This window comes from Prinia subflava, chromosome 2, assembly GCF_021018805.1.
Source record: "Prinia subflava isolate CZ2003 ecotype Zambia chromosome 2, Cam_Psub_1.2, whole genome shotgun sequence".
NCBI lineage: Eukaryota > Metazoa > Chordata > Aves > Passeriformes > Cisticolidae > Prinia > Prinia subflava.
In genome coordinates this window covers 1,980,965-1,993,739 of record NC_086248.1, presented here as the reverse complement: position 1 = coordinate 1,993,739, position 12,775 = coordinate 1,980,965, and the positions used below count along the sequence as shown (strand labels likewise).

Genomic DNA, 12,775 nt, shown 5'->3' with positions numbered 1-12,775 from the left:
GGGAGTTTATCCAATGCAGAATCTACCATAACTTTAAATCACCTTTGGAAACAAACTGTAAAAATCCTCATTTTTGAAAAATCTCTCTCATTCCCAACTTGAGCTTTCAGGCCCAGGGTATTGCCACACTGTCCAGGGACAGCACAGATTTTAAGCCTCTCACTCGAAGAAATGTTTCATTCTTGGATTTCTTTTCCAAGATTTGGAAGTTTTGCACTGCAAAGTGCAAATCTGGAGGAGAGACCTCACCAGCACTAGATCCCTTAGAGCACCAGACAGAGAGAAACTGAAATTATTTCCCACCTCAGGATGTGTCTGCATATATAAATTCCAGAGCCATGTCAGTACACATTAAAAACCCTCACACAACAGAGCTGACTCTCAATTCTGGTTTTACAAGTCGCTGTCTAAACTCTGAGAGAGTCGTTTCACTGATGTTTCTTAGCAGGAATCTCCTCTGCCACGTAGATTAAAATGCCAAAAATACACCTTGCACGGGAGTGGGTAAAGCTGGATGACCTTCAAAGCTGATACAACAATGAGGTTTTCATTCTTTCAACATCACTTTCTCAGAGTTTTGACAGCGGTCTCCAGGACCACAATCCTATCAAGCTATTAATATTATCCTAAAATTTGTTTAGAAACAGAATTAATTGATAATAGCTCTGAAAGCCTCGTACTTGCAAAAGATAATCTGCGTCTCCTAATCTCTAGCACCCTACTGTCGAGATAATTAACGATTAAAAAAAGAATAGTTAAGACATCCGAGGTGGCGATTTACTCTTCCTCGTAATTGGATTTGGTGATAAGAGCATTTTTGAAATTACACAACAGGCCTCTTCTGAATGGCAAGATCTGGAGTTTGCAGCAATTTGAAACAAGGTGCTTTCTCCTTTAGGCACCTTGAAGACACTGACAGCTGAAATTTTGAATATCCTTAAACTTTCTCTTTCACCTTCCTGGCACCACCAAACTCCCAAAGTCAACAGAGTTCACTCAATTGTTCATAAAATAAAAATGGACATTTTTTTGAAGCCAGCAAGTAACCAACACATCTAGACAAGATAAAGTGAGAATTGTCCCATGATATTTCAACAAGCAGTTGGTGTGAGCAGACAGCATCTTCAAAGCTCTTCCCAACAAGGCCTCTAAGCATGAATAATAAGATCCCTTGTTCCTTTTCATTTACTGGAAATATTTAAATTGAGACCTCCACGCTGCAGGGATATTTATGTGCATTAAATCCGCCGGACCTCGTGAGCGATAAACAAAACCTTTCTTCAAACAACTGCGAAACAAACATCTCATCTTCGTTTCTTAACGTGGTACAGGGCAAGAGTTATTTCAGTTGTATTTGGGATTATCTGGCCCTCCCAAGCAAAGCCCAGGCAGGGTCAGGCCATGGTGAAACATCTCCAAGGGGGGATGAGGCCCTGCAGGAATCAGCCCTGGCCCACCCACCAGGAAGGGCTGTTCGACCCTCAATTCCAACCAGACAAACTCCCATCAACCACTCACGAGGCAACAGAGGATTCCAAGGCTTTATATGGCAACATAAATACACAACAAAACTTGGGTTTTGCATTACTCAGTGCTGAACATCTTTATTTGCTCTCTGGAACAAAATATTCCACTGGGCAGAGCCAGAGCTCGGTTTTCAGCTCATCTGGTTGGGTATTCCTAGAACAGCCCATCCCTGCCTCAAAGCTTTAGTGGGAAGCTCAGCCCTGGATGTGTGTAAATAATGTCAGTGTGAGCACCAAGGTCCCCCAGGTTGTCCTCACTTAGCCTCAGTAAGGTTTTAGTCCTTCTGGATGGGAATCTTGGAGCCTCCCTTTGTCCCAAGCCTCCAGGAAAGGAAAAATCCCAGTCATGAAATTTGGGATTAATCTTAGTATAAACCGACAGCTCCCAACATCAGCACCAGCATTCTCCCTCAAAAATCCACAAGTTTTGTTTTCAATTTTCAGTCTTGGACCAGATTTTGTTCAGTTTAGCAGAGGTCCCAGCTGCTGCTGCATTTTCAAAAAATAAAAATTGATTCAGCTAAATGAACAAATCCTACAGGATTCCACAGCCAAGACTGATTCCTGTAGCACCTAAAGTTATCCAGCACCTGGATATCCAACATCTAAACTCAAGATGAAACCTGACTTTGGGCTCCATACATGTATTTTTTCTAACACCCATTATCTCCAAGGTCTGGGCCAAAATTGTTATCCCATTAAGTGTTGTACAGCCAGGTAGCAGAAAATGTATTTCATTTTTTCCTATCAATCTGTTCTGTACCTTGCAACCTAAATACAACACAACAGATGGACAGAAGCAAAGGAAAATGAGAAATAATGAATGAATCCAGCAATGCCAGGGGATTAAACCATTACAGTGCCAACACCAACTTCAGGAGGTTCTTCACAGACAACGCAGCAAAGGAGGAGATTTAAGGGAAGTTTTAAGCCATAAAAAAACTTTAGGATCTTTAAAGAATATTTCTCAAACTTGGCAGCAGCAACACCTTTTTCTTTATTTGCTAAAGACTCTCCAGTGACCATTCACCATCCATGGGGAGTGGAAACACCTGAATTTACTATCCAACTATTTTACAGTTGTTTTTTTTTTTTTTTTGCCTACAGGACTATGAATAGTTATCTTGGAAATAATAAGCTCTAAAGACTAAAAAGATAATTTCATTTACCAACACCAGCACTCTTGTTTCGTATTTCAAGAGTGCTTTTTATACCTAGACCATCAACTCCTTTAAAAATATTCTGAAATTGTCTTTTTTCATCTTACTCTTTAATATTATTACAAGAATTTACAGGTAGAAGAACAGCAAATTTAAAAGATACAGAGCCAAGAAAACAAATTAAATCAATCCACAGCTCTCCAACATTTGTGCTCCCCACCCTGAGCCGTGGATTTTGCCATGTGCTTCCTCTTAAATGTCACTGTCACCCTTGCTCAGATCAGCAGAGTTTCCTGAGGACAATCCTTCTAGGAGGCATCACTTAAACAGTGCTGGCAGTAAAGTTCCAAAAACAACTGAGGAATTGCTGACCAGAAAACGTAATTATCCTTAGCATTTCTGCATTTCAGTAAAGTATTTGATAAAGTGACAAATGGGAAATTATTAATGATTTTGGAAAAGATAAGGATGAGTATAATTACGAGACAGGGGAGAAAGGAAACATCTAACTAAGAAGAGACTGAAAAATTAAACTAATGGCATGGAAGACAACAATCAGGGATACTCCTCAAGTATCATCTTTGGAGCATCTTAAAAACAAAATCAATTAATGATCCTGACAGAAAGTCTGCACATGGTGATGAATCTGCTGAGAGCGAAGTCAGAAGCCACATCAATACCAGAGAATTGAAGCACCATAAAAAGTAATAGAGAATCCTAAGGGCAAGAACTAAACAGGAATTTAATGGTGCAGCATCCAAGGTCACCCACTTTGGGAACAACAACTTTGCAGGCACAAAAAGATCATCAGCTGGGAAGATCAGTTTTTGTGAAGTCACCGTGACCAAAAGATACAATGCAACAAAAGCACCAAAAGGCCAAGCCTGACATAGCTGAGGATGCTGCAATTTGCAATCCAGAGAGAAAAGCATCATAAAAAGGCACTTCTATGTTGTTGACAGAGCTCCTCACACAGAGCAAAGTATTCAAAACAAATTAAAATTTACGTGTGTTCAAAAGGAAAATCAAATAAATAGGAAAGCTGTGCTATCCTGGATTTAAAAAAAAAAAAAAAAAAAAAAGAATTAAAAAAGAATCTAGGATGTGGTAGTGACTTTTGTGGCTAAAGCCCATCTGGCTCTCTGATAGAACATTCTTTCAGGCTGTTTAAAGTGCTCCACAGTCTGACCAAGAGCCCATAAATACATGATGCAACAACTTAAGAGTCTGACTTTGGAATTTTCCTCCCTCACTTCTCCTGGTAATGACTCTGTTTATTACTTGTACAAAGACCTCACATCTGTTACTCGATGGCAGAGAGTTTCCTCTGAGGTAGGGCTGGACTCTGCTCAGCAGTGAGAGTCAGCAGGAACGCTCTGCACAGCTCTGGAAACAGGAATGGGAAAATCCAACCCTGCTCTGGGCTGGATGCTGCTCCTGGATCCTCCTTGCTCACAGGAACAGCGAAGGTGACAAGGTGCCAGCTTGGTCCTGAATTCCTTCTGGATGCTTCCCAGATCATTCAGGAATTCTGTAATTAATTGTTAATTCTGTAATTCCCTTCCGTGAGTTTGTTCCAGGGGTAACACAGCACACACGCTGGGTGAATCCTGCTGGGTGGGGAACTCTTCCCTCAGCCTGGAGCTGTTCTGGACAGCCCAGGCATTGTGAACAACCACATAAAATGCAGCCTGAACGTGCCAGGGGCCACTTCACACAGTTTGTGTGCCAGGTTTGTCATGGCTTTCCCTGCCTCCTGAATCCATGTTAAAATAGCTGAGAAAATAATAACTTAGCTGATTAATACAAGCTTTTTGTTCCTAATTCCTTCTGTGTCCTTCTTTAAACAGGACAGTCACAGGAAGAACACCATGAAGGATTGAGGCAGATCAAGAAAGCTCAAATCAGAGCACCAGACTTATATTTTTACGCTGTTCTTACAGCAGGCAGCATCTAGAGGTCTCAACATGATTGTAAAGAGCAAGAGGTTCTGTGTATGAACTCACAACAAGCCCTTGACTCACACAAGTTGTGCCCTAAAACAACTGGCACTAACAGTTACATCAAATAAAGTTCTGCAGGGCAAATTATTTATACTGGATACAAATAAAGCTGGTAGTTTTGAAATTCACAGCAATTAACACTCCCACGACTGAATTTCATTTGTTATCTCAGCATTAAGCAAAGCACTGCACGTGGAAAAGAACAAATTCCAACTCCTCAGGTACGTGACCAGGTCTAAATCAGCAGCAGCTCTTCAGGAAAGACTATTCCAAGAGGAGATACTCTCAATCAATACACAAAAGTGATCAGCAAAAAAAAATACATGTTAGGCTGGAGGTCAGAGAACAACAGGACTTGGATTCAGCTGCTTGTGCAAGCTGGAATATTCACCCTGGAAAAATGGAAATCAGCTCTGCTTGGGTCCCCATTCACCTGCCCCAGGTCACTAAAAATTGAATGTAAGAATAGAAAAGGTCCAGAGAAGAGTGACAATTAATATTATTAGAGGCAAGGGAAGCCTTGGTGTCTGAGAAGAGATAAGAGAGTGACTGTTAAGTTCAGAGAGGAGATAAACGAGCAGCACGTTGATAGCAGCACGTACAGAGAGTGATCCTGATAAATGCAATGTTCTGCCTTATTCTTTCTCATGATACTCATGCCAGAGGGACCTTTGACTTTTTAAACACATCTTAGCATATAAAATGCAACTAGGTATAATTAGTTCTTCCGGAAGTACCCTGAAGACCTTTGCAGGATTTAGAAGGAATTACATATTTATGTGAATAATAAGAACGCCCAGAGCTGCAATAGCAGGATTAAAAATACAGGATAGCAGGTCAGAGCTTCTGTCCACAGCCACATGGCTGCTGGCCAGGTGTGAAACCAGGCACAGGATGGAGAGGACAGGTAGAAAGAATGATAAACACCACCACCATCATCACCTGGGCTGAGATCCTGCTTGTCACCTTCACGAGCAGGGGGACAAAACACTGAGGTGCTGGAGGAATGCAGCAGAATATCTGGACCAGAGGAGAGGCCCCAGTCCTAAAATGTGGGTTTGCTGCAGGAGCCAGCGTTGTTACAGATCACACTGACAAAGTTGCTTTTTCTGAATGTTGCTTTCAGTTATTCTGACCTTGGCAGATACAAGAATTTTATCTGAAGCCTGCTGCAAGGAGCTGCCCCTCCCATAGATCATCTTTTAAAAAGAGAGAGAGAGAGAACACAAGGATACAAAAAGCACCTGAGCTCTCTAGGAAGCAAAATAACTCCTTAGATACTGGATCCTTAAAGAAACCAGAGTCTGGCGAGGCTTTGGACAGACATCCTTGCAATCTATTTTACTGCCTGCAATCTGCCAAACAACTGGGATTTGCTTACAGCTGATTAGAATAGGAAGCTTGTATATTATGCATGTCTGAGAGGGAACAGAGCTTGATCTAATGCAAAATAAGGCAGATCCTGTGTGCCAAGCAGAAAATGGCTGCTCTTGCATTTTCTGAAGACACAGAGCAGTGACCCTGAGCCAAAGCACTTGAACCTTCACACAGGCAGATGATTCTTGCCTGTGTCTGAATGGTAAAGTGAACTTTGCTGGGTGCCTTTGCAAAGTGCCTTCGCTCAGATCTCGAAGCATTTCAGGAGCACAAACAGCAAAGATCCTAAAAAAAACCCCATTCCCTGCGTCTCAAAGGACTTAATGAAGTTGAATCTCCCCGTGGAAGTTGCTGACTAACAAACACCTTATGACAGGATTGAAAGAGCTGGAAAAAATATAAAGAAATCACCTGATGTTTCTCTCTGCATTAAGATCAAGTATCTCAGAACCACCCTGACAGATTTCAGCTAATTTGCTCCTGAGAAATGTTCTGTAGCTCCTGTAGACAACCTGCTTAATGCTGTGCCATTCCTGAAGTCAGGAAGTTTTTCCTAATGCCAATATTGCTCGGTAGCCCGAGAATTAGAAGCTTCTGGCACTTTTCCCTTGGCTTGACTCATCTCCCAAGCTGGGAGTGGGTATTTTCCAGCTGAGAACAACGAGTTACCAAAAGGTTCAAGGACACCTGAGGGTCACAGGGACAGCAGAGAGAATTCCCAGCCCTCCTCACCTCCCAGGGAAAAGGAGCAGCATTCCTGAGCCAAGCCGTGGCCATTGTTACATTGATGAGAAGCTGCTGTTCTGTTTCTAACAATGCAGCAGCCTAATGGAAGGGGCCAAAGGACATTACTTCCTGCTCTGCTGTCAGCTTGGAAAGGGAGAAACGCAATGAATCCCAAACTTAAATCTCCTCCAAAGCCTTGCACAGGAAACTTAGATCCCCTATGGGGCCGGTATTAAGGTTCTGCTGGAAGACATAACTAAGAGTAATGGGATAAAATTAACTAAGAAAATTTCCTAACTGGATTTCAGGAGCTAATAGAGCTCTCACGTTCCCCGGGGGCGCCGCGGAAGCCCCGGCGCTCGGGAGAGCTGCGGTAAAAGCGCTTTCACAGTCGGAAGGATTTCTAATAAGGCACGTCAGGCCTCATCTCACTCGGGGCCAGGACCATGCCCAGGGCACGCCTCGGGATCAGGGTGGGATGAGCCCTCTCCAGGAGGGGAAACCAGGCTGGATCTCCCAGCACTACGATGGGAATGCTGCAGCGACTGATCCCGGCATGGAGATGACCTTCCCCAGCTTGGGGCCGCTTTGGAGGGGAAACAAAACCACAGACAGAGCTGGGCAGTGATGCCACAGTAATCATGGAATTATGGAATGGTTTGACTGGGAAGGGACCTTAAATCTCATCTTGTTACAATTCTGACAACTTCACTATCCCAGGTTGCTCCAAGCCCTGTCCAACCTGGCCTTGGACACTTCCAGGGATCCAGGGGCAGCCACAGCTTCTCTGGGAAGCCTCTGCCAGGGCCTTGCCACCCCCACAGCCAAGAATTCCTTCCCAATATCCCACCTAAACCTGCTCTCTGGCAGTGGGAAGCCATTCCCTGTGTCCTGTCCTTCCATCCCCTGTGTCCTGTCCCTCCATGCCTTGTCCCAAGTCCCTCTCCAGCTCTTCTGGAGCCCCTTAAGGCTCTCCAAGGGGCTCCAGGCTTTCCATAGATTCTTCTCTTCTCCAGGCTGGAAACCCCTAACTCTCCCAGAGGAAAGGTGCTCCATCCCTCTGCTCCTCATGGACCTAATGCTCTCCTGTACCTTGGAAAAATCAAAGGACTCCTCTTCCACAAAGGCAGTACAACCATGCCTGTAAAGAAACCAAGAACTCATCCAGCTCAAACCAAAGAAAATGAGAACAAAACCAAGCAGATCACACAACTCCATGGAATCACCATCTTTTTGTTCAGCTTCCCCTTCCTGGTGCTCCCAGCTGTGCATTCCTTTCCTTTGGCACAGCAAGCCAGGACAACTCAGGAAAATGCAGGGGGAAATAAAAAGGATTTATTTTTCCTGAAGTAGGCCGAATTGGCTGCTATTTCCATCAGACAAGAAACATCTCTGGCACAGCACAGGGTGGCAGGAGGAGGAATTGAGAAGGGTAGCGAGGCAGGGTAACACCTAAGGATGAGCTGGTGACAAACTGCTAATTCAGCTCAGTACAGCACGGAACTTTACCCCCCTATCTTGGGAAATCTAAACTCATTTCTCTCCTGAATAAAGCCAAGTGGAACTCCTGACTCTGTTTTGCCACTTATGAAATGGGGATGATGGGGATCTACAGCACTGATTTATTAAAATACGAATATTGATCTAATATCTATCTAATATTGATATCCAACTGTGACAGACAAAAACTCTCTAAGAGTTAAAGTTAGAAAGTGAACTTTTTTGTGACGTGGGATATCTCCCCAATGTGCACTGCCAAGATCACAGGTAATTACAGAGCCTTTTATTTACAAAAATGTTGAATACACAAAGTACAAATGCATATTCATACCCCTGTCACTTCCTCTTCTCAATGTTAATTGATAAAAAGGCTAACTGACAAAAATTAAGCACGAATAGTTTGTTCCCTGAAATGGGTCGGTGGCACTTTTGAGAGGAGTGGGCACCAAAAGGAGGAAGTAAAACGAGTCTTCCTCGTTCTCTACTTTCAACCTTTTCACTGCAGATGTGATTGATGGATCCCTGGTAGAATTCCCTGTTTCCTGTTTTCCACGACTATTTCAGGGGGTTCTGGAAACGGGAGGTTTGCAATTGTCTCGTGTTCCTGGGGTCTATGGATGAGTTTCTCTGTTTTTCACAACACACAGACACAAAGTTGACAAGCAATGAGTTATTAAATCCGGGATAGTTCATCTTAAATCCGGTTTCTTTTAACCATCCTCTAACTTTTAACTCGTTTCAGCAAAGCTTATCTGTTCATTTCAGCTAAATCAGCAACATCTATTGTTATCTATAACCTTAGCTTTTCTAAAATCTTCAGAATTAGTGTCTCAGCATCTCAGTCTTATTTAATCTAAATACACCTTTACGAAAGGAGCTTCAGAAGCACAGACAAGTGTTAAAATAAAAACCCAGAACCATAAAATCAAACCAAATAACCCTCAACCAGAAAGCAAAGCTCCTGCTCCCTAGACAAACTGAAATACGTTCAACTGATGAATTATTCATTTTTGTTTAGGGCAGAATTTACAGTTATTTTAATTTTATCTTTGGATAAAGCATATACTTAAAAAACAACACTCAACTTCCCCCCCCTCAGTCTTTAACAGCGCTCATGAAAAGTGCCTTAAAATGGGGATAAAAATCACTGATTCTGCTGCCAATCTTAGTTATTTTTTTGCCTGAAAAAGAAGATAAACCTCTACTCCAACATATGATTAGAAAAGAAGCATAAATCTGGGGGAAAAAAAATAATAATAAAAAAATAGACTGACAAGACAACACAGCTTCATTAAAAAAAGAGAAAGCCCTAAGGGAATTTTCAATTTCATATTTCAATTTCATACTTCTAATGAGAGGGGTTGAAAAGAAGAAGCAAAGCAGAGAAAAGGAAAAAAAAACAAAACACAGCATTATCAGTGGGACAAGACGTAACAAAAAAAGAACACGAAAGTGAAGCAGAAAGAGGCTTTCAAGTTTAACCTCAGGTTTGCACAGAAAGGACTCTTGCAGTCTTAGCTCTGCTCCCAAAGGAGGGCAAAGCCACACAACAACATCGACACACTCAAAACTCAGCATATTCCATGAGCAGGAGGCTCCAGAAGAGAACAGGTCAAGGTTGGCATCAGTAGCACTGCAGTTGTCTGAACCACACCTAGTCTGCAGTTAAATATAGAATTTTACTTTCTGGAACCACTGCTCCTCTTAACCTTCAGAGCATAAATATTCAGGGAGATATCTACAGAAAAATAAAAATGTAAAGGGATAAAGAGACCCAAATCTATTGTCCAAAAAATCTAAGACCAAGGTTTAATAAACTACCCTGGGAGAATTCCAAAAAAGCAGTAAAGGCTGGAGAATTGAATTACAGAAACCACAAGCAGCATCCTGGAAATCCAGTATAAACCAATTAGTTCCTTTAATACACATACCCTGTACTCAGACCCTCAGGTGCATCAGACATTTCAGGATATGGCCCTAACTCTAATCTTCATTCTGTCAGGTTGGCACCAATATAATAATTAATTGAACTGGAATATTTTGTTGATTTAAAGCTTTAAAAAAAAAAGAGAAAATACCCTTTAACCCTCACCCTTTTCATTCAGTTCCTGACCAGTGCTGTGCATTTTCAGTGGGAGAACCTGCTCCTAAGAAACAAATGCCTCAAAATTTTGCAGTCACATTCAGATTCTTCCCTTGAAATGCTCTCAGCATTTTGACACACGGACCTTTAGCAACTCCAACTTTTACCAACTGAATCCGAGACAAAAGCAAAAGCAGGGGGCACAATTCAGTGATGGAGCAGGTCAACACCCTCATCCTCAGCCAAGAAATGTTTATATTGCATCACAGCAGCATTTCACAGGGAAGGAGGAGGTTTGCAAAGATTCCACTCAGGTCTGGATTCCACCCTCTTATCTGCAGGCATTAAACTAAACCATCAAAGTTAGTTCTAATTGCAGGAGGCAGCCGGAGAGGAAGGTGCACAGAGCCCTCCTCTGAGTGCATTAGTGGGATGGAATTGTCTCCTGGATCTCTGTTTCCCTTTCCTGGATAGGGATCAGCCCAAATGAACAAGCATTTTCCTGAGGTTCCCAGAGCAGCAGCTCCCATCCAGGTGCCCAAATCCTTGTGTGCACCAACATCAGAGCCACAAGCTGCAGGACACACAGACAAAGTGCCCTGGAAGTTGCATTTCATTAGGGAAAACAGCCCATTAAACTGAGATGCATCCACTCAGAGACAAAACTTAATCCTGCAGAGGGAAATGCAAATTACCAGACAAATGGCTTCAGCCCACAAGCAATGCCAAACATCATTTCAGTGGCCAAATGCTTATTCCTGACCCTGGGGCACCAGGGGAACCTGATCTGCTTGGGCCAGAGGGGTCTGGTTACCTTCATCCTGCTGCTCTTATGAGTCACATCATGGCCAAGCCTGGAAAACTCCAGTGACCTGTAAGTGAAATTACTGATTTTTTTCCAAGGGCTCCCAGAAGAGCGTTTTTCTCCCACTCTTTCGAAACTTGTCACATAAAACAGCTCATCCTTACAGCTCAACGAGGCCTTTTAAAGCACAACAGTTAAACAACCATATTCCCATTGCTTTATGGTGTAGCTTTATTGTCACACAACACTTTTACTGTGTGCTTGCCTTGAGTAAAACTCCTCAGCTTTGCTGCCCAGTACCCCACACAAGGCTGTGAAACCCAGCACTCAGGCAAGGGCTTGGCAAATTAATCCTAAAATCCAGGATTGAGGCAATGTGGCAGCAGCAGAATAAGGAGAAAACTCTGGCAGCAAAGACCTTACAGAGCACAAGACACAGAGAACAAAACCAAGAACAACAAAGAAGAAGAATTTAATGAAAAATTAGATCGGGTGATTATTGTATCTGCATTTACAACTGGATGATTTCCAGTGTCAAGACCAACTAGATCCTTCCAATACTCAACCCCAAATCTCCCACCTTTCTAAGAGATGTACTAAAACTATAATTTTAATTTATAGTGTCCCAGCAGAGACTGGCTTGAGGAGAGAGGTGGATAAGGAAAGAAGGGTGGCTTGCTCAGCTCTGTATCCGCAGTTTCCCCAGCAAAGGAGTCTGAGGTACAATCAGGGTTCAAACAGCAAATAACAGCAGTTACTGCACTTTGGGATAGACAAAAATCAGGAAGGAAAACAGCCAAAAAAGCTCTGATTCTACTCCCAACAAGCATTTCACACACAGAGGGCTGATCAGGAGATGGTGCTGCCCTGAAGGCACACAGAGCTGTGGTGGTTCTGTCCGTCTGCACACACCATCAGGACAGTCAGACAAGAGTTTCAAAGTGCTAAAGATCCTGTCCTGCCCCTTGTTCTGCCCCTGTGGGGGACACTAGAGGGGGACACTGGAAAAACAAACTAGCAGATCACAGGACTTTGCATTAGTTGGGTCTAACACAGCAGAACAGATTTCAAACATTTACATTATTTCCTTTGGGGAAACATCCAGGCAAAGCCAAAAATATCAGTGCCAGATAAAATATCAGTGCCAGGCCAGAACAGGGAAACAAACTGGTTCCAGTCTTGCAAAGACACCACAAGTGTGTCCAGCCTGTGCTCCTGAGAGAGGAACAGGATTTCAGGATTTCAGGATTTCAGGATTTCAGGATTTCAGTCTTAGCTCAGGCAAAAGATGCTCTCCCACTCCTAATCAGTTCCCAAGACCCCCATGCAAGCAAGAGGAAGGGGAAGCATTAAAGAAATGGTAAAAACACATCCTACAAATCTGCTGGCTGAGGTCTCACTGGGATTGCAGGTTAGGGAGGAGTAACACACAGAGTCATCCAGGCCTTCCATGGAAAGGAGGCTCCTCATGGAAAAGAGGGGAAAAAACTCCTCCCAGACATTTAACCCTGGACAGAAATAAGCATTCATCCCTAAACTATATCCCAGTTCCCCAGCCCTTTTTTACTGTACAACATTATCCACAAAAGAGACAT

At 42.9% G+C, this 12,775-nt stretch overlaps 1 protein-coding gene across 11 annotated transcripts in view; it reads right to left on the bottom strand.

Annotated features, from left to right (window-relative positions):
- HMBOX1 (homeobox containing 1) overlaps positions 1–12,775 on the bottom strand; it is a 116,354-nt gene that overhangs the window by 27,907 nt on the left and 75,672 nt on the right. The window lies entirely within an intron of this gene.